The 21,895-nt window shown below is 44.7% G+C and overlaps 1 pseudogene; it reads left to right on the forward strand.

The window, feature by feature from the left end:
• The first annotated feature begins 722 nt into the window (after positions 1–722).
• On the forward strand, positions 723–17,479 carry LOC137096335 (zinc finger protein RFP-like; annotated as a pseudogene).
• Positions 17,480–21,895: the final 4,416 nt, after the last annotated feature.

The following is a 21,895-nucleotide window of genomic DNA, read 5'->3' on the forward strand; positions in this document are numbered from 1 at the left end:
CTTCTTGGTATCTGGGGCCCCAAGCCCCCCCCCCCTCCAGATGCCTGCTTATGCCCTCCTATCCCTGCTTCTCCCTGGGTCTCCCACCTTCCTCCTTCTGGCTTGTCGTTCTCTCCCTGCTGCAACTCAGGGTGCATCTACACTGTAGATTTAATGGAGTTTCATATTACTTTACCTGCCATGGCTCAATGCTCTGGATTCACGGGAGTTGTAGCTTTACAAGGTCCTCAGTCTTCCCTTGGTGAGTGCTAGTTCCTCACCAAACAACTCCTAATGTCGAAGCACTCTTTATGTCTCCAAAGTCTGGGCCCTATTATCTCTTTGTTTTCTGTCCACCTGTTTTTTAGCAACATTTGGAGGCACACGGGTACATGAATGTGGGTGGGCCAAGAGAAAGAAAGCCCTGCCAAGTTTTTAAGGCTTTTTAGATAGGCTGGACCTAAGCTGCAAAGGGATTCATAGCTCACAACTAGTCCATTGAATTGTGCCTCAGAATACACCAGTGGCCAAAGAAGCATTTTTAAGCAAGGGAGTTATATGCTTGGAGAATTAGTTGCATAAGTCCAGAAAGGCAGAGAAAGGGGAGGATCTCATGTCCAGATTCCCAAAAGCTGAGGCATTGAAAGAGCTCAGAGGTTGGAGTGCCAGAGGTTGGGCAGAGGCGGAGTTCTAGGCTGCTTTCCTGGCAGGAAGAGACCGTCTGCGAAACGAAACGAAAGTTAAGCCATTAACACTGTCTTGACTCTGCGGTGGAGCAGCAACACCAGCAATGGCTTCTGGAGACTCTGTGAAGAAGCTCTGTGAGGAACTAGCCTGTTCCATCTGCTTGGAGTATTTCAAGGAGCCTGTGACCATCTCCTGCGGGCACAATTTCTGCCAAGCCTGCCTGGATCAATGCTGGGAAGAGAAAGAGGCCTCCTGCCCACAATGCAGGCAAAAAGTGCAGGAAGGTGGCATCATTCCAAACAGGCAGCTGGCAAATCTGGTGGAAATAGCCAAGGAACTTGGGAGCCAGAAGGCAGAAGAAAAGGAGAAAGTCTGCCAGAGGCACCAGGAGCCCCTGAAGCTTTTCTGCAAGGACCACGGAATCCCCATCTGTCTGGTGTGACAGGTCAAAGGAGCATGAAAACCACAAAGTGATTCCGCTAGATGAAGCATCAAAGGAGTACAAGGTAGGAGGGATAAAATAGGGGCTCCTAAAAAGGTGTTGTGGTGCATCTCCACCCCACAATACAGGTCTGTGGCTGGCAGCTCGATACTTTCCCCAAGCCCTGAGATTTTCAGGGACCTGGGGGCCATCTAAACTGTAGGATTCATGCAGTTTGGCATTACTTCACATGCTCCAGCACCTATGCTACAAATCATTGAGATGGTAGTTTTACCAAGTCTTCAACTTTTTCTGCCAGAGTATTAGTGCCTTGTGCCCTATAGTCATGTGCGTGAAATTCGTTTCTCCCATTTTGTCTATTTCTTTCATTCTTTCGGAGGCACGAAATGGGAAGGCCCTTCCGACATAAAAATAAACTCAAAACGAAAGCAGGGAGGAGCAGGTACCAGCTTCAAACCTGCTTTTCAGCATAATTGCTGGCAGCTTGCCGGGGCTTGCTGTCCATCACGTTTGCCAGTGTCCTTGCTCAGAAAAGTCCTGACAGGAGAAAAAGCCACAGCAGGCTGCCAGGGCCTGCAGCTGAGCGCTGAGTAAGGAGCCGAGTAAGACAAAATATCTCATTCAGAAAGGCACCCAATTTTTGGAAGCAGCGATCAAAAACAAAAACCAAGCCATATAAATGAAACAAACAGAAATGGATACGATCCTGTACAAATACCAGTTCCCTAGGAATTAATTTGGTGTCAAACTATGTTAATTCTACGCGTAGATTCATCCTAAAACATGGAGCAATTGAATCAAACTATGGGAAAAGAGATTCTGCCTGAACATTAGGAAGTTCAATACTGTTCCATTATCAGAGTGGAGGCCACAAGGTGGTGCTCGAGAGAGTGGAATGGTCCATTTTACAGGGGAGAAGTTGAAGGAGGAACACCATTTCCCAACTTTTGCTGGTTATTCCCCCTCTCCATTTCCTATATTACAAAGGAGGGCTGTTTCCACAATGAGGATGTGGGTGGGCAGAATTACAGGGGGGGGGGGGGAATAACAGGAAATAGCTTTTCTCCTTCACCCCACCCTTCGCCCCATAACATGGATTATCCCTCTCTCTCTAGTGCTCGCTTGTGGTCTCTGCCCTGGTTATGGAACAGTATGGAAAGGACTCCCTAATGGCAAGAATAGATTCATGGTGGAATTTGCTTTCTTGGAGTTCCTCCTCTTGTGATTTGTGAACAGAGGCTGAATGGCCTTCTGTCAGGGAATGCTTTGATTGTGTGTTCATGAATGGCAGGATGAAGTTGGACTAGAGAGCCCTTTGCTCTCTTCCAACTCTCTGATCTATGCACCCAAGGGCCAAGTGAAATGAAGTCCCTATTTCCTAAGGCTGCGGTGTCACTCATTTTCATCAAGGATCACAACAACCACCTGACAACTCCCACAACTTTGAATGATCCACCATTGGATAATGACTTTAGTAAGGAGACACTTATGATAATGCTTTTATGGCTTTGTACTGTTTTTATATTATGTGCTAAATGTTTTAATAGTATTTCATCACTGTTTTGTTTTTTAATTGTTGTGGCACTGAATTGTTGCCGACTGTGAACCGCCTTGAATCGCCTCTGGGCTGAGAAAGGTGGTATACAAATATGGTAAATAAATAAATAAATGGTTTGTTGTAGGTTTTTTCGGGCTATATGGCCATGTTCTAGAGGCATTCTCTCCTGACGTTTCGGCTGCATCTATGGCAAGCATCCTCAGAGGTAGTGAGGTCTGTTGGAACTAGAAAAATGGATTTATATATTTGTGGAATGACCAGGGTGGGACAAAGAACTCTTTTCTGTTGGAGCTAGGTGTGAATGTTTCAACTGACCACCTTGATTAGCATATAATGGCCTGCCAGTGCCTGGAGCAATCTTTTGTTGAGAGGTGATTAAATGTCCCAGATTGTTTCCTCTCTGTTGTTTTGCTGTTGTAATTTTAGAGGTTTTTTTTAATACTGGTAGCCAGATTTTGTTCATTTTCATGGTTTTTTTTTTTTTTTTTGTCGTGTCAGGAGCAACCGCTCCTGTTGTGAGAGAATTGGCCATCTGCAAGGACGTTGCCCAGGGGACGCCCGGATGATTTCTGATGTTTTGTCATCCTTGTGGGAGGCTTCTCTCTTGTCCCCGCATGAGGAGCTGGAGCCGATGGAGGGAGCTCATTCGCCTCTCCCGGGATTCGAACCTGCAACCTGTCGGTCTTCAGTCCTGCCAGCACAGGGCTTTAAACCACTGCGCCACCGGGGGCTCCTTATTTTCATGGTTTCCTCCTTTCTGTTGAAATTGTCCACATGCTTGTGGATTTCAGTGGCTTCTCTGTGTAGTCTGACATGGTGGTTGTTGGTGTGGTCCAGCATTTCTGTGTTCTCAAATAATATGCTGTGTCCAGGTTGGTTCATCAGGTGCTCTGCTATGGCTGACTTCTCTGGTTGAAGTAGCCTGCTGTGCCTTTCATGTTCCTTGATTCGTGTTTGGGCAATGCTGCTGCGTTTGGTGGTCCCTATGTAGACTTGTCCACAGCTGCATGGTACACGGTAGACTCCTGCAGAAGTGAGAGGATCCCTCTTGTCCTTTGCTGAACGTAGCATTTATTGGATTTTCTTGGTGGGTCTGTAGATAGTTTGTATGTTGCGTTTCCTCATCAGCTTTCCTATGCGGTCAGTGGTTCCCTTGGATGTATGACAACAACACTTTTCCTCTGGGTGGATCTTTGTCATTACTCTTGTGGCTTGTTCTCAGTCTTGCAGCTCTTCTGATGTCTGAGGCGGAGTCTCCATTGGCCTGTAGAGCCCAGTTTAGGTGGTTCATTTCTGAGGATAATTGGAATTACAGACTGAGGATAATGGGAATTACAACCCAACAGCACTTGTGGCTCTGAGATTTGGGAAAGGTGAAATGACATCATATTAACATCAGGCATTATATCCACAATCCTAATATCTCAATTCACACCCCAATATCCTGACTAAATAGAACAAACTGCAGCCTGTTCCTGTACCACAAATTCCATTGGCTCTTGTCATGATGAGAAATACAGGACTTTTAGTCTAGCATCCCACAGAAAACCACATGGCAGGCTGGATTTGGCCTGTGGGCCTTGAGTTTATTAACACATGTGCCTTTAGGAGATGAGTTAAAGATTCCAACCTCCATTCTTCTAGGCTCAATGTGGATACAAAGCAGAGCAGAAGGTGTGGTCCTAGTGCTAAGTACATAGACATCTCCACCCCCTTGAGAGCTTTTGTGTGTTGAATCATGGAATAACTAAAGGGTGTGCCAATTTTAACAAGCTTGGCTTCTAGTAACGGCTTTTAGGCGTTTGAATACAAAGTGCAATGAATTTCAGGAAATGGAACTACGACTGACGAGTTTGGATCATGATTCTAGTTATGAGACGCCAATTGATTGACTGTCTATTATTGTTAATTGCTTAACCTGTTCCTATGTTAACTGTTTTTAAGTACCTGTTGCATTGAATTTTTGCCTTGATTGTTCGCCTTGTTTTGCTTGAGTGTTGTAAACCGCTATGAGTCGCCTTAGGGCTGAGAATGGCGGTATACAAGTGAAGTAAATAAATAAATAAATAAATAAATAAATAAATAGTAGCTTTGCTGGAAATTTTCATGTAGCCCTTTTGTCTTATCTGTAGCTGAGCCCAGAAACAATGAAGACATTGCACCTTTCTCTCCCACAACAATGGGATAATCTGGCCCAGGTCCTCATATTTGGCAACTCTGTTTCAGAAACTGATTTTCACTCATTTCCACTTAGTCTTCCTTATTGGACACTTGGGATTGCTAGGCATTTTTATGCTATTTATTATAAAAACTGTAAGCCTTGAACAAAAGAGGTGAGCAAGGCCTTTGCCGTCCTCTTCAGGATCGGATTTCGGGATTGCTGGAGACTCTGAAGAAGGAGAGAGAGAATATTCTGGCCTACAAAGCAGATGCAGCGCGGGAAATCCAGGATTGGCTTGTAAGTGGCATTCGTACTGGAAAATGGGAAAGTATGACCTCTTTGAGTGCAACTCTGGATAAACAGGGAAGAAAGTACTTTGCCAAAAATACTCATCATGTATAAAGTCCTAATAGCCTACAGACAGTGGAAAATGGACAATATTGATCCAGGCCCATTCCAGTGGCGGGCACTTGTGAGTCTTTCTCTACTGGATATTGACATTTTCTGTATGAAGGGCCTCTTTACAAGGGAATGTGGAGAATTCAGCCCAATGACAGTTTCTTTCTGCCTCTCACTCCTGTTTCTACTTTCTTTTCTTCTAGGAGAAAACCCAGAGAGAGAAGGAGAAGACTGTGGCTGCATTCAGGCTCATGCACCAGTTTCTAGAACAACAAGAGAGGGATCTCCTGGCAAAAATGGAAGAGGTGGAGAAGGAGATTTCAGCCAAAAGGGAGGAACATCTTGCTAGACTCTCTGAAGAACTCTCCTCTCTCTCGAAACCCATCCAAGAGATGGAGGAGAAGCATCAGCAGCCAGCAAGTGAACTCCTCCAGGTAAGGCCCATATTGTCCCCAAAGGTGGCTGAGGCAGTGACACCTCAGCTTCATCATGGTCCAGTGTACACAAACTGGGAACATCCAGACAGGATACTTATAATCCAGGAACGAATATGACAGTCTAAGATCCATAAGTTTAGTCACCAGTCTGTATTGGAGGATTGTGTTGAACGCAGAACTAAAGTCTGCAAAAGACATCCTTACATCCTTCTTTCCTCTCTCATATATGTGTGTGCGTGTGTGTGCGTGTGTGTGTGCATGTATTTGCCTTTTTAAAATGCAGGAATTTCTCAATTGCACAAAAAATTAATTTAAAATGAAGGAATAGCAGTGGTGAAGAAAGGCAGGTTGACAAGGGTATTTAGATGTATGGTCACTGGACCATGAACTGCACAATTGAAAACAACTATAATGTCTGGGTTGTTGTGTGTTTTCTGGGCTCTATGGCCACGAGTAAGTAAGTTTTTTTTATTTATCGTGTCATCAGCAACCATAGTATTATAATTCTAACAGAGCAAAACAAACACAGAGATTAAAAAGAAAAAGAAAAAAAAGAAAGAAAGAAAAACCACACAGATTTTGTAAATTTGGTATTTGGTTAAATGTCCTTTGACCAGTATCTGGCCACTTGGAGTGCCTCTGCGGTTGCCGCAAGAAGGTCCTCCATTGTGCATGTGGCAGGGCTCAGGGTGCATTGCAGCAGGTGGTCAGTGGTTTGTTCTTCTCCGCACTCGCATGCCGAGGATTCCACCCTGTAGCCCCATTTCTTAAGATTGGCTCTGCATCTCGTGGTGCCAGAGCGCAATCTGTTCAGTGCCTTCCAAGTCGCCCAGTCTTCTGAGTGCCCAGGGGAGAGTCTCTCATCTGGTATCACCCATGAATTGAGGTGCTGGGTTTGGGCCTGCCACTTTTGGACTCTCGCTTGCTGGGGTGTTCCAGCGAGTGTCTCTGTAGATCTAAGAAAACTATGTCTTGATTTAAGTCGTTGACGTGCTGGCTGATACCCAAACAGGGGATGAGCTGGAGATGTCTCTGCCTTGGTCCTTTCACTATTGGCTGCTACTTCCCGGCGGATGTCAGGTGGTGCAATACCGGCTAAGCAGTGTAATTTCTCCAGTGGTGTGGGGCGCAGACACCCCGTGATAATGCGGCATGTCTCATTAAGAGCCACATCCACTGTTTTAGTGTGATGAGATGTGTTCCACACTGGGCATGCATACTCAGCAGCAGAGTAGCATAGCGCAAGGGCAGATGTCTTCACTGTGTCTGGTTGTGATCCCCAGGTTGTGCCAGTCAGCTTTCGTATGATGTTGTTTCTAGCGCCCACTTTTTGTTTGATGTTCAGGCAGTGCTTCTTGTAGGTCAGAGCACGGTCCAAAGTGACTCCCAGGTATTTGGGTGCGCTGCAATGCTCCAGTGGGATTCCTTCCCAGGTAATCCTCAGAGCTCGGGATGCTTGTCTGTTCTTAAGGTGAATGGTGCATGTCTGTGTTTTAGATGGATTAGGGATCAGCTGGTTTTCCCTGTAATAGGCAGTAAGAGCACCTAGAGCTTCGGAGAGCTTCTGTTCTACCATCTCAAAGCTCCCTGCTTGAGCGGTAATGGCACGATCATCAGCATAGATGAAACTCTCTGTCCCTTCTGGCAGTGGCTGGTCATTTGTGTAGATGTTGAACATGGATGGAGCAAGCACGCTCCCCTGAGGCAGGCCGTTCTTCTGTTTCCGCCATCTGCTTCTCTGGCCCTGGAACTCAACAAAAAAGCTCCTGTTTTGTAGCAGGTTTCCTATGAGGCGGGTGAGGTGGTAGTCCTTTGTGATATTATACATTTTTCTCAGGAGGAGGCGGTGGTTCACAGTATCATAGGCTGCTGACAAGTCTATGAAGACAGCTCCTGTGATCTGCTGCCTTTCAAAGCCATCTTCTATGTGCTGGGTGAGGTTCAGCACTTGCGATGTGCAGCTTTTGCCTTTTCTGAAGCCAGCTTGCTGTGGGATCAGACAGGGGTCTATATTTTCCATAATTCTATGCAAAATAAGTCTCTCCAGAACTTTGTAGAGGTGGCACAACAGGGAGATTGGTCTGTAGCTTTTTGGGTCATTACGGTCTTTGCCTGGCTTCAAGATGGCGATGACTCTTGCTTTCCTCCAGATTTTGGGGATCTGACAGGATGCAGTGCAGTTGTTCATCAGCTCCAGCAGCCAGCGCCTTGCTTTTGGACCAAAGTTCTTGATTTGTTCCATCCGTAGATCATCCAAGCCAGCTGCTTTGCCATTCTTACATTTGTTGAGAGCCATGTCCAATTCAGTAGATGTAAAAGGTTCATGGAGGTTATTGTTCTCAATCTCTGGTTGTCTGGCTATTGGTTTCTTTCCTACTTTGGTGGCAAAGTTGGGTTTCCCATTCTTCAAGAGTTGGTGTGCTATCTGATCTGCCTTTATGTTGGCATGGGTATTAGTTTGTGAGGGATCGTTGCTCAGCTGTCTCAGCAGCCTCCACGCCTTCTGGCTGCTCCTGCCCATGTCGACCTCTGTGATCAACTTGATCCACTGTTCTTTCTTGGCTTCAGAGATGGAGGACACAATGCTCTGCGCTGCCTGAAGAGTCTGCTCACTGAATGGGTCTTCGTTGTGGAGCCTGTAATAGTTTTCCAACAAGGCAGCTGTTTCAGGAGTAATGCCCTGGAGGTAGTGGGTTCTGCAGCCTCTCGGTATAGAGGCCCGTGAGCAGGTTTTCACTATTTCAATAAAATGTTCGTATTCCTCAGGGATTGGCGCGACCGATGTGATCATGTCGTCTAACATGTCTGAGAATTTAGTCCAATCTGCCTTTCTGAAGTTGTATCTTCGTTTAAATCGAACTTCCTGAGGCCTTATTGTTGGGAACAGTTGGCATATTATTGGTCGGTGCTGTGTGTTTGGGATTGGTGGTCCCACTGATTTGGTGCATTGCTGTACGATGCTGTCGCTCACAAATAAGAGGTCTGGGTTATAACCTCGGTGCCATCTCCCGCTGTTGTAGGATGGTGGGAGCTTGCTATCATGGATGAGTGATAGTTTGTGCAGTTCAGACCAGGACAGGACAGCCTCCCCATTTCTGTCCTCTTGGGCATAGTCCCATACATGGCTATGGCTGTTGAAGTCACCAATTACTACCGCCCTTTGGTGCCTGTCAAAGTTCTCGGGGGAGGAGAAGCAGAAATCTTCATTTGGGGGCTTGTACACAGAGGTGATGGTGATGTTATTAAGCTCTACTGTTATAACCTCGATATTGTTTTCTTCAGTGTTGTGGGCACTGCTGACTTGGAGGCCTGGTTTGACAAAGACAGCACTTCCATACTGCGCATGTGGTCTTTCCGCTACTAGGATCATTCCTGGAACTTTGGGTCGTTTCTGTCGTTCATCCCTGTGTGTTTCTTGGACACACAGCACGTCACATTTCTTATCTCGGCACAGTTCATAGAGCAGTTGTTCTTTGGCAGCTGACATGCCTTCGATGTTGATTGCGATTATTGTCATGGTTGGTCCTGAAAAGGACCGTTGGTTGTTTTGCTTCCTTGTTTGCATGCTTCAAGTCATCTCTGGTTGCTTCTGGGTTGAGAGAATCGGCCGTCTACGAAGACGTTGCCCAGGGGACGCCCGGATGTCTTGCAATCCTGCGAGGAGGCTTCTCTCATGTCCCTCAGTAAGTAAGTAAGTAAGTAAGTAAGCAAGCAAGCAAGCATGGCTACACAGCCTGGAAAACACACAACCCAGTTATTCTGACCATGAAAGCCTTTGACAATAAACTGTAATGTCGAAGATGCGCAAGCTGGTATGTATTTCCTATAAATGACAATAGTGGAATGGGGGCCCATGCAATACAATCGTTCGATCTAACTCTGGTACTGATCGCCACCCAGCACCAGGGCATTGGCTGAAGCTGGAACTCACCTCAGTCTGGGACTCCTCACCACACCAACATTGCCTTCATCATGTATTCAAGTGCGTGGCCTTGAAATATTCCAGTTTCCCCAGATCTGGAGCCTGAAGACTTGCATTTAACAGTATTTTGGAAGCTTTGTCAAAAAGCGTTTGCAAAACAATGGCATTGAAGTAGATGCCCCATTTTGTAAATCTACCCTTCTTTGTGGAGGCAAGGCCTTTTCATCCAACTAGCTTTACTTCAGGGACCACGATGCTGTAATGGGTTAAATCCTTGCGTCGGCTGTTGGCCTGAATGTTGAAGTTTTGAATCAGTGAGATGGGGTGAGCTCCCATTTGTCAGCCCCAGCTATGGGGGAACATGAAAAAACCATGATTTTAAAAAAGTTAGCTAGAAACATTACATGTTTGTAAATATGCACATAATCTCACTGCAAATGCCTGTCCTGAATTCTTTCTTCTCTTCATTTACAGGACATCAGAAGCTTCTTACAGGGGTAAGTTACTCTCCCACAAAAGTTTGAACCTGCATGTGAAGCACATCCCTCTCCTCTTGCAGAAATGGGTGTCTGGGGTTGAATGGTGGTGTTGGACCTGATGCCTTCTGAGGCCCCTTCCAACTCTGTGATCTCGTGGATATGTTTCTACACCATGGAATTATAGTAGTTTGGCCGCCCTTTAACTGCAATCACTGCAGAGAAAGCAAAAGGCCTTGCAAAGCAAGTCCAGGCATCAAGCCATAACAGCCAAAGTGGTGTCAAACAGCATTAATTCTATAGAAGATGCACCCTATGATATTTTTCTTTTTCCTGCAGTTATAATGAAAAGGAGAAATTTGAGACCTCTGTGGCTTTTCCTCCTGCTCTCAAATGGAAGATCTGGGACTTCTGTGATATAAATCCCTTTCTGGAGGGTGTCATGAAGCAATTCAGAGGTAAGCGTGATTGTCTACAATGACTTTCAGGGAGATGTAAGACCGGTCTGAATGGGGAAATGAAAGGCTCCAAGGCATTGGGAAAGTTAAGGTGAGGAAACAGCCAATTTTATTTTAAACTTGAAACAAAACTATATTTTGTCTATTCTGTTCTATTGTTTTTTTAATTTTTATGTCATGTGTGGATTGAAATTTCAGTTGTGAAGCAAAATGAAATATAAATATAGAATTCCCTGACCAACTTAAACCTCAGGGATCATCAACACGGTGGAATTAATACTGTTTGATACCATTATAATATGTATGACTAAACGCTATGGAATATTGGGAGTTGTAGTTGGCGAGGCACCATCATTATGTGGCAGAGAAGGCCAAAAGACATTGTAAAACTACAACTCCATTGATTCCATAACATTGATCTGTGGCATTTTAACTGGTGTCAAACTGCATTCATTCTACAGTGTCAATGTGTCTTCCAATTACATTGCACAAATGTATACATACGCACACACCAGATATACCATGAGATTTCTTGCTGGTGTACTAATACAATCAGTATTAATGTATTAAATTATTTGTACCTTGAATTGTATTAAACAGACTGAAATACTTTAAATAGATCAACAAGGAGAAATGTTAAAACCATCTCAAGCCATGTGTATACATATTGTGGAATTTGGTCCTGAGGATTTTAAGAAATGTTTTATTTTGTCCAAATGAAACTAGTGTGAGCCTAATACTCTGAGAGGCATATGTATGTAAGTAGAGGGGCTCCTTCAAGATCCCAAGGCTTTTAAGGGGCATTAAGGCCCCATCTACACTGCCAAACAAAATCCAGATTATCTGCTTTGAACTCGATTATATGGGAGTGAAGATAATCCAGTTCAAAGTAGATAATGTGGATTAACTCCTTTGATAATCCAGAATACATAGCGTGTAGATCCACCCTAAATGTCATGGCAAGCATCGTGATACTCATTTTTCTAATGTGACCTGGGGATAGGTCTATTGACCAGCCAACACTTCAGAGAACCTTATGGTATGTTAAGATTCATCCCTTTGTGTCCACTGGAGCCAGACTATTAAGCCCATTTGTCCAGTGTGACTCTGTAACCAACCTCTATCAGGCATTGGCCATGGTGTCACGCTGGAGAACATAGTGATCCCTAGAGAGGCGTTCTCTGTAGGAAATTCCAGGTCTTCTAGATTTTTCTCCCATTGACATTAACCATTTCGTGAAGTTTGAAGCGAGCTTCTAACCGTGGTGGCTAAACAAGAAACTCCTACAAAAGTGTGTGAAGGAAAGTCCTCCATGTGCATCTGCACCCTGTCGTTTGAGCAATCGCCATCAAAATGGTTCTACAATTTCCTATGAAATCTCCAGTTTTCCTCAATAGAGTTTAAAATTGACTTAAGTGGCCAGGATGGATGTCCTCTGTAAGACCACTCTTTGGAGGTAGCTGACCATCGAGTCATACTAGAAAGCCTGATGATTCCTAGAGAGAGCATTGTAGTCAGTCCACAAATAATGAAATCTACTGGTCTTAACTTCAATCTGAGAGTTGGCTGGCATTTCTAGATAGCAACCTTCATTGTTCATACATCGAGACATATCTAAGTGATGAAGGAGGCAGAGCTCTCTTTCCTGCAACCCATCCTTTGTCACCTTCCAGTGTGAACTAGGGAAGAGTGGCCCTTTCCACTCAGTCACTTTTGTCCAAAGTTTACCCTGATATACTGCTATGGAGACTGCACATTGCGACATTGCATGTCAATGCGGTGATGCACATTGGACAACCAATGCCACCATTCCTGAATGAGGCATAACTATATGAGGTGGTTGAAGTTATGCTTCATCTCTTGGGTGAAGGATCTCAGCCAACTTGAGTTGTTTCCGCCTGATTTCTGAGAGTCACCATGTCCTACTAAGTCTCTCTCTTTCCTTTCTCTCTTTAGACTCCCTGGAATCTGGTCTTCAGCAACAAAAAGGTAAACAGGAAAGATTTTCTTCAGAGAGGGTTTGCCATTGCATTCTCTCTGAGGCAGGATAGGGTCCCTGGTCTCCAAGAGCCCTAGTCCAACTCTGGGTCATGCTGGTTCAAATTACAATGGTCTTTGTTTACTCGTCTTGGCTTTTAGGGAGAAGTCAGGCTTGAGTTAGCTGTATTTATTTTTCTTTTTGGACTCTCCTAAATATTTTTACTCAGCCTTAACCATGATTCCACAAAAATATAGCAGAGCCAACCAAACCAAACCAACCAACCAATCTCCCTATTTCTCAGGTGACATCTACACCATAGACTGAATGTGGGTTGATGCCACTTTAACTGCTATGGCTTAAAGCTATGGAATCCAAGGAGTTGTATTTTGGTGAAGCATCAGCAGAAGGTTAAAAACTTGTGAAACTACAACTCCCAGGATTCCACAGCATTGGCCATGGCAGTTTTATACTGCAGTAATTCAACAGTGTAGATGCATCCCTAGATGAGTTTAGATTTTCTCATGAATAGCAGAACCTCCTTGGTGAATTTCCTATCTTATTGTCTTTAGAAATAATCCTGCATCTTACTATACCCCACAGTCTAAGCCTGGGGCAACAGTGGAAGGCTACGTGGGGGGCATATTGGCACTCCAAGGGACTTTAGAGGGAAAATAATACTTTTAAAGGAAAATTGCAAGAATGTGTTTTGATCCTAAAGAGCCCAGGAAGCCTCCAATTGGATAAAATCCCCTCGTAAAGGTTGTTCTGTATTTTTAAAAATGCTGGTGGGAGGCGGTCCACAGATTACAAAAATAACCCACGGGCCACACTTTACCCACCCAGTGTGATATCATTATAAAAAGCCTGATGGGGGTAAAAAGGCCTAAGTTTAGAAAAGTCCATTTTTGAGAACTCCCAATGTTCCAAAATCCTGCAACAATCACAACCACAGGGCTTGTGTAGTCCCAAAAATAATGTTCTCACATTCTGCTCACATCAATATTTATTAACAAACATAGAATCATAGAATCATAGAATCAAAGAGTTGGAAGAGACCTCATGGGCCATCCAGTCCAACCCCCTGCCAAGAAGCAGGAATATTGCATTCAAATCACCCCTGACAGATGGCCATCCAGCCTCTGCTTAAAAGCTTCCAAAGAAGGAGCCTCCACCACACTCCGGGGCAGAGAGTTCCACTGCTGAACGGCTCTCACAGTCAGGAAGTTCTTCCTAATGTTCAGATGGAATCTCCTCTCTTGTAGTTTGAAGCCATTGTTCCGCGTCCTAGTCTCCAAGGAAGCAGAAAACAAGCTTGCTCCCTCCTCCCTGTGGCTTCCTCTCACATATTTATACATGGCTATCATATCTCCTCTCAGCCTTCTCTTCTTCAGGCTAAACATGCCCAGTTCCCTAAGCCGCTCCTCATAGGGCTTGTTCTCCAGACCCTTGATCATTTTAGTCGCCCTCCTCTGGACACATTCCAGCTTGTCAATATCTCTCTTGAATTGTGGTGCCCAGAATTGGACACAGTATTCCAGATGTGGTCTAACCAAAGCAGAATAGAGGGGTAGCATTACTTCCTTAGATCTAGACACTATGCTCCTATTGATGCAGGCCAAAATCCCATTGGCTTTTTTTGCCGCCACATCACATTGTTGGCTCATGTTTAACTTGTTGTCCACGAGGGCTCCAAGATCTTTTTCACACGTACTGCTCTCGAGCCAGGCATTGTCCCCCATTCTGTATCTTTGCATTTCATTTTTTCTGCCAAAGTGGAGTATCTTGCATTTGTCACTGTTGAACTTCATTTTGTTAGTTTTGGTCCATCTCTCTAATCTGTCAAGATCGTTTTGAATTCTGCTCCTGTCCTCTGGACTATTGGCTATCCCTCCCAATTTGGTGTCGTCTGCAAACTTGATGATCATGCCTTCTAGCCCTTCATCTAAGTCATTAATAAAGATGTTGAACAGGACCGGGCCCAGGACGGAACCCTGCGGCACTCCACTTGTCACTTCTTTCCAAGATGAAGAGGAAGCATTAGTGAGCACTCTCTGTGTTCGTCCACTTAACTAATTACAGATCCACCTCACCGTAGTTTTGCCTAGCCCACATTGGACTAGTTTCCTTGCCAGAAGGTCATGGGGGACCTTGTCGAAGGCCTTACTGAAATCCAGGTACGCTACATCCACGGCATTCCCCGCATCTACCCAGCTTGTAGCTCTATCGAAGAAAGAGATCAGATTAGTCTGGCATGACTTGTTTTTGATAAATCCATGTTGACTATTAGCGATGACTGCATTTGTTTCTAAGTGTTTGCAGACCACTTCCTTAACAATCTTTTCCAGAATCTTGCCCGGTATCGACGTGAGGCTGACCGGACGGTAGTTGTTTGGGTCATCCTTTTTTCCCTTCTTGAAGACTGGGACCACATTGGCCCTCCTCCAATCTGCTGGAACTTCTCCCGTTCTCCAAGAACTCTGAAAGATGGTTGCCAATGGTTCCGAAATGACTTCCGCTAGTTCCTTCAATACTCTGGGGTGTAGTTGATCTGGCCCTGGGGACTTGAACTCATTAAGAGCGGCCAGGTATTCCTGGACGACTTCTTTCCCAATTTGGGGTTGGATGTCCTCCAATCCCTCATCCACTCCATCTTGCTGAGGTTGAAGACTCTCTTTTTGTGAGAAGACCGAGGCAAAGAAGGCATTAAGTAGTTCTGCCTTTTCCCTATCCCCTGTCAGCATTGCCCCATCTTCTCCGCGAAGAGGTCCTATTGCCTCTTTGTTTTTCCTTTTTCTACTGACATAAGAATAGAAGCCCTTTTTATTGTTTTTAATGTCCCTGGCAAGTCTGAGCTCGTTTTTTGCTTTAGCCTTGCGGACCTTTTCCCTACAGGTGTTGGCTATTTGTTTGAATTCTTCTTTGGTGATTTCTCCCTTTTTCCACTTCTTGTGCATGTCTCTTTTGTGTCTTAGCACAGTTAGAAGTTCTTTGGACATCCATTCTGGCTTCTTTGCACTTGTCCTATTTTTTCTCTTTGTTGGCACGGTTTGCAATTGCGTCTTGAGTATTTCACTCTTGAGAAATTCCCATCCATCTGTAACTCCCTTGTCTTTTAGTATCTGTGTCCACGGAATGCTGCTCAGTGTTTCCTTCATTTTTTGGAAATCGGCTCTCCTAAAGTCCAAAGTGCGGGTTTGACTTGTCTTAGTTTCGGCCTTCCTTTGTACCTCAAATTGCAGGAGCACATGGTTACTTGCCCCTAAGGATCCTACCACTTTGACCGCATCGATCAGGTCCTCCGCATTTGTTAGGATGAGATCAAGAGTAGCCAATCCCCTTGTTGCCTCTTCTACCTTCTGGACCATGAAATTGTCTGCAAGGCAAGCAAGGAATTTGTTGGACCTTGTACTCTTGGCCGAGTTTGTTTTCCAGCAAATATCGGGATAGTTGACAGGTCAAAACCGGTCAAATAAAAATGACATTCAAAGGAAACTCAAATCTCTAATATCCCAGAGATTTAAAAAATAACAACCAGCACCCAAGATTGCCCATTTTAATTACAATAAAGAATTTCTTCTTTTTTTGTCCTTTAAAATCAAATTTTAACACAAAAAACACAAATAAAAAACAAAATAATCTGGATATATTTACCCCAAATTCTCAGCAAAGTGCTCCTGAATTTATTTTAGCTTTGTCATATCATAAGTATGCATGCCAGCCAAATCTCAGATTATGTCCTTCTAAATTAAACAATTTACTATGCTGGACCAATGCTGCAAAATGTTTTAGATCTGAAAACAATATTTTTCTCCTAATGAAAGTAGTTATCATTAGCTAGGATACAATAATATTGCTATATCAAACAAGAAGTCCAAATCTCTTTCTTTCTCCATACCATTGAGTGGAAGATGCGTGATGGGGAAGTGTCATTGCTGGCAGGGCATAGGGTGAATCAATGACACAAGGCCCCTCGAGGGTTTCGTGGCTGAGCTGGGAATCAATCCCTGGTCTCCAGAATCAAAATCCAGTGCTCAAATCACCAGACATTCAAATATTAATCTTATGAAGAAGGGATATAATGTAACATTGAACCTATCTAGATTTGAAGAAACAAGGGAGGATTTCCCTGTCATTTCATAAGAATGCAAGATAGAAGCTGAACCCTCCTGCAATTTACATTTAACTTCTTTCTTTCTTTCTTTCTTTCTCACTTCACTCCTGATCTGTTTCCACCACCAACAGCACATGTGATTCTGGATCCCGACACAGCCAATCCTGTGCTCATCCTCTCTGAAGATCACAGGCATGTGACATGTGGAGAGAAATGGCAAAATCTTCCTGACAATCCTGAGAGATTCACTCGCTATCCTTGTGTGCTGGGCCAAGAGGGATTCACAGGAGGCAGGCATTTTTGGGAAGTCCTTGTGAAGAGTGGAGAACAATGGTCTGTGGGAGTTGCCAGAAAGTCTGTGCTGAGAAAAGACTCAGTCAGCTTTGGTCCTTGTGCTGGTATCTGGCCAGTGGGAAAGAACAAGAGTGACTACTGGTCCTCCTCTGACAATGGTGCGTACCTACGTATGACTCTGTATGAGGAGCCCAAAAGGGTTCGGGTGACACTGAACTATGAAGGGGGTCGGGTTGCCTTTTACGATGCAGACTCAGCAGCCCTGATCTTCGAATACCCACCAGCCTCTTTCTCAGGAGAGACCCTCCTTCCCATCTTTTCTGTGAATAAAAAATGCCAACTGAAGCTCTCTCCCTAAGGATGGGGAGCAATGTCCAAAGCAGCTGAGATGCAAGAGGAGCTTTATCTCCATAGATCTGGGACTATTCATTCTCTTTCCTCTCGTTGTGGATTCCTCCTGCTCTCTCTTTACATATTTGCCAAAAAGGGACTGGGAGGCTGTAGTGTGAATGATGAAGGCTTTCTGCACCACCCATGGACCATTCAGGGCAGGCATGTAGCCGAGGGGGGGGGGGGGGTGCTTGAGGAGTTTCAGCCCCCCCCCCCCCCGAAATTCTCATGGTGGTCTGCGAGAAGGCCTTACTGGTACATTATTTAAACTGTTGTGTTTATTCATATCATGATCTGATCGCCATGCTCAATATATCCCATATGCATGGGGGTATTGGGGCAACGATACAGAAGGTTTGCTAGGGTAGACCCTCTTTCACTCCGACTCAGCAACCCCCCCCCCCCTCCCTGAATCAAACTCAGCCCCTCCCGAATCAAAATCCTGGCTACGGGCCTGATTCAGGGACTTATTCCCTCTGGAAAGATCAGCAACAATGACAACAGCAAAGAGGGAATAAAAGACCCAAGTTCATATTTAGTCAGTAATTCCACAGTTCCTAACAGCTGGTAGGCTGGCTGGGATTTTTGGGAGTTGAAGTCCAAAACACCTGGAGGCCCAAAGGTTGGGAACCACTGATCTAACTGTTAACATCAATATTCAAGAATATGACTATGTGATGCCTTTTTATGTGTATCTGCACCAGGTGAAATCAATTGCAAATAACTTGATTAAAAGTTTAAATAATTTTAAAACATTCTGCAAATTTCTTGGGAAGAGCGCCCACATTCCAAAAGACGCAAAGACCTCCAGCACTGAAGCCATGATCCTCCGACATCCACTTTGCTGGATTGGCCACATTGTCTGAATGCCCAATCACTGTCTCCCAAAGCAGTTATTTTACTTTCAGGTCAGGAATGGATAACAGAATGTCGATGGATAGCAAAAAAGATTTAAACATGCGATTAAAGCCCACTTTTTTTTTTAAAAAAAAAAAGGTGGAATATACACTGAGAACTGGGAAGCCCTGGCCCTTGAGCATTAGAAGTGGAGTTCAGCTTTACCAACAGTTCTATGAATTTTGAAGAGGCCCAATAGTGGGCGAAAGGGGGAAATGTGCCAAGAGGAAGCTGCTTCCTGGGGAGGATTTGGAGTGACTTCCTTCCTTTCTAGCACTGGGAAACTCCTGTTCAATCCCTTTGACTGTGAAATACCTCAGAGCTTAGTTCTGCCCACCACAGTATCTAACACAGGGGCGCTCAAACTAAGGCCTGAGGGCCGAATACAGCCCTCTAAGGCCATTTACCTGGCCCTCGCTCAGGGTCAACCTTAGTCTGAAACAACTTGAAAGCACACAACAACAACAACAATCCTATTTCATCAGCCAAAAGCAGGCCCACACTTTTCATTGAAATACTAATAAGTTTATATTTATTAAAATTGTTCTTCATTTTAATTATTGTATTGTTTTTAAGTGTTTTTTGTACTACAAATAAGATATATGCAGTGTGCATAGGAATTCATTAATGTTTTTTTCAAATTATAATTCGGCCCTCCAATAGTTTGAGGGACTGTGACCTGGCCTTCTGTTTAAAAAGTTTAAGGACCCCTGATCTAACACATACATAAAACCATTCAAACAGATTATGTGGAATGCGGTACATATGAAGAGGCTCTAGGGGTCTTAGCAGACCACAAGGTGAACATGAATCAAGTGTTATATAACAGCTAAAACAGCCCAATGCAATTCTAGGTAGCATCAATAGCATAATATCTAGATTGAGGGAAGTAATAGTACCACACTGTTTTGCTCACCTGGAATATATAAATTCAGCCTTAATCTATCCACCCATAGTGTGGTCTCCCTCTTTTCCTGTCTTGATCTGGTATGTCCACAATACAGACCTTTGTTTTGGTTTCTAGGGAGGATTCTGTCCAGATTTGGACACATTTATTTGTATCTTGACATCTGCCCTTGCGCTATGCTACTCTGCTGCTGAGTACGCATGCCCAGTGTGGAATACATCTTACCACACTAAAACAGTAGATGTGGCTTTTAATGAGACATGCCACATTATCACGAGGTGTCTGCGCCCTACACCACTGGAGAAATTACACTGCTTACCTGGTATTGCACCACCTGACATCCGCCGGGAAGTAGCAGCCAATAGTGAAAGGACCAGGACAGAGACATCTCCAGCTCATCCCCTGTTTGGGTATCAGCCAGCACGTCAACGGCTTAAATCTAGAAATAGTTTTCTAAGATCTACAGAGACACTCGCCGAAACACCTCAGCAAGCGAGAGTCCAAAAGTGGCAGGCTCAAACCCAGAACCTCAACCAATGGCTGATTCCAAATGAGAGGAACCCCCCCCCCCCAGGGCACACAGAAGACTGGGCAACTTGGAAGGTTCTGAACAGACTGCGCTCTGGCACCACGAGATGCAGAGCCAACCTCAAGAAATGGGGCTACAAAGTGGAATCCACGGCATGCGAGTGTGGAGAAGAGCAAACCACTGACCACCAGCTGCAATGCACCCTGAGCCCCGCCACATGCCCAATGGAGGACCTTCTTGCAGCAACACCAGAAGCACTCCAAGTGGCCAGATACTGGTCAAAGGACATTTAATCAACTACCAAACTCGCAAAATATGTATTTTGTCTGTTTGTTTGTTTGTTTTGTTCTGTTAGAAATGTAATACAATTGACTGGTTGCCCTGATACAACAAATAAATAAATAAATTTGTATCTTGAGCTTTCTGTGGCTGATTCCAAAACATTTCAATTGAGTTGATTTTCTTCCTGCCTGCTTTCTTCACTTTTCACAACTATAGATACAAATCAGATATGATATAGCAGGTGGACCTTTCCAGGGTCTGTATGTTCAGCAGTGAGGGATTCACAGGAGGTGGCCTGTCTATAGCAGTGGTTCTCAACCTGTGAGTCCCCAGGTGTTTTGGAGGGATTCACAGGAGATGGACTGTTTATAGGCTGATTCAGTTCAAAAAATAGGTTTTCATTTTTTTTAAGGATAACTGATTTGAAGGCAACACCACAGATGTTACCAGATCCAACAATCAGTAATTTGCACATTACATATATAGACAACAGACTGCAAATATTTTCCAAGATTTCATCCCATTTGACAATGTTGAGTGGCACCCAATTACCTTCCAATCTTGGATGCTAAGCAGTGCCATTCCTGTTAAGGGTGGAAGCCCAAAAGTAAATCCTATGTGCCGTAGGTTACATGTCTGTGGAAAAAAGTAGCAAATCCATCTCTGATGAGTCCTTGTCTAAGAAAACTGTGTGATATCCATGGGGTAAACTTAAGTCAACAGGCGCATGCACATACATAGGAGTCTTTTTTCCTTCCTTGCACAATGTACACAATCAGAAGTTAGGAGGTCCAATGTCACAATGAACTAGGGTCCTTTTGATATCAAGCTGCTTTTAGGGGGGGATCCCCTGCCGAGGAGATCCCCAAGGACCGCACCAAAGAGGGTCCTGGAAACCTTGGTGAGGCCAGCGAAGCCAATTTCAGTGATAAAAATATTAAAAATAATAAATCCCCACCAAAGCGGAAGAAGTTCAGCAACCGAGGTTTCTTTATTTGCGATTCAGCTGAGATCGGATGCATTGCAGGGATAGATCCACCACAAGCATACCAATACAAAGAATACAGGCATATTTATAGGAAAAATACAGAGGAAAACAATTCAAAAGTCCCGCCCGCCCCTCGCCGGCCGGCTTCCTGCTGATTGGCTGGGGCTGAAACAGCTGGGAGGAGGCTTGGCGGCCCGCCCCTGCTTCGAACCAATCAGCGTGCTTCTTCGCCTCCAGAGGGCAATCCGTGTCCTCCGCTCGCTTCCCAGGATGGACGAATCAGAAGAGAGGAGGCGGGACGGCCGTGGACAATGGGGGGAAATGATGGGATTAGGAGTTGCCTGCCAGCTGGAATGTGAGGCTTTGTCTTTGGCAGGCAGGGTGTGACTCCTATAAACAAAGGTTTTCCTGTCTTTTGATGGGTTTGGGTGAAGAAGATAAACTGATCCGGGCCACGGACCTCCGGGGGGGTCAACATTGCCCTTTGTAATTTCAATCTTTTCTTTCCAGGGTCTCATAGATTTCCTCATCTCACTAGACATGCTCAGAGGGCGAGATAAGGGAATCATAAATGGCTATTGTCCCATGCAGATGGGTTAATCAATATGATAGATTTCGAGGGAGGCAGGGGTTCCCCCTCGAGCAAATCAACAGTTCCTGGTCGCCTCTTTTGTAGGGCAAAGGTCAAAGGGAAGGCAGGGAAACGGGCAACATTTCATACATTATTATTTATACAGAATTTATATAGAAAAAGATCCCTTCCCAGCCCACATCCTAGTCATTTTATTAATATTTATTAGAAACTTGAGGTCCGCAGCCCCTGGGGAAAGTTTGCGGAAACGGAGGTGGCTTGAAGTCCAAGACAGGCAGCGGAAAGCCATTTTCCTTGGTTTGAGACAGCAGCTGGGCGCTGGGTTGATTTGTGGCAACATCCATGGCTAAGCCCTTGGGGAACTACAACTCCTCCCCAAGGACTGGCCTCCTGCCCGGCCCCCCT

Source organism: Anolis sagrei, chromosome 2, assembly GCF_037176765.1.
Source record: "Anolis sagrei isolate rAnoSag1 chromosome 2, rAnoSag1.mat, whole genome shotgun sequence".
Taxonomy (NCBI): domain Eukaryota; kingdom Metazoa; phylum Chordata; class Lepidosauria; order Squamata; family Dactyloidae; genus Anolis; species Anolis sagrei.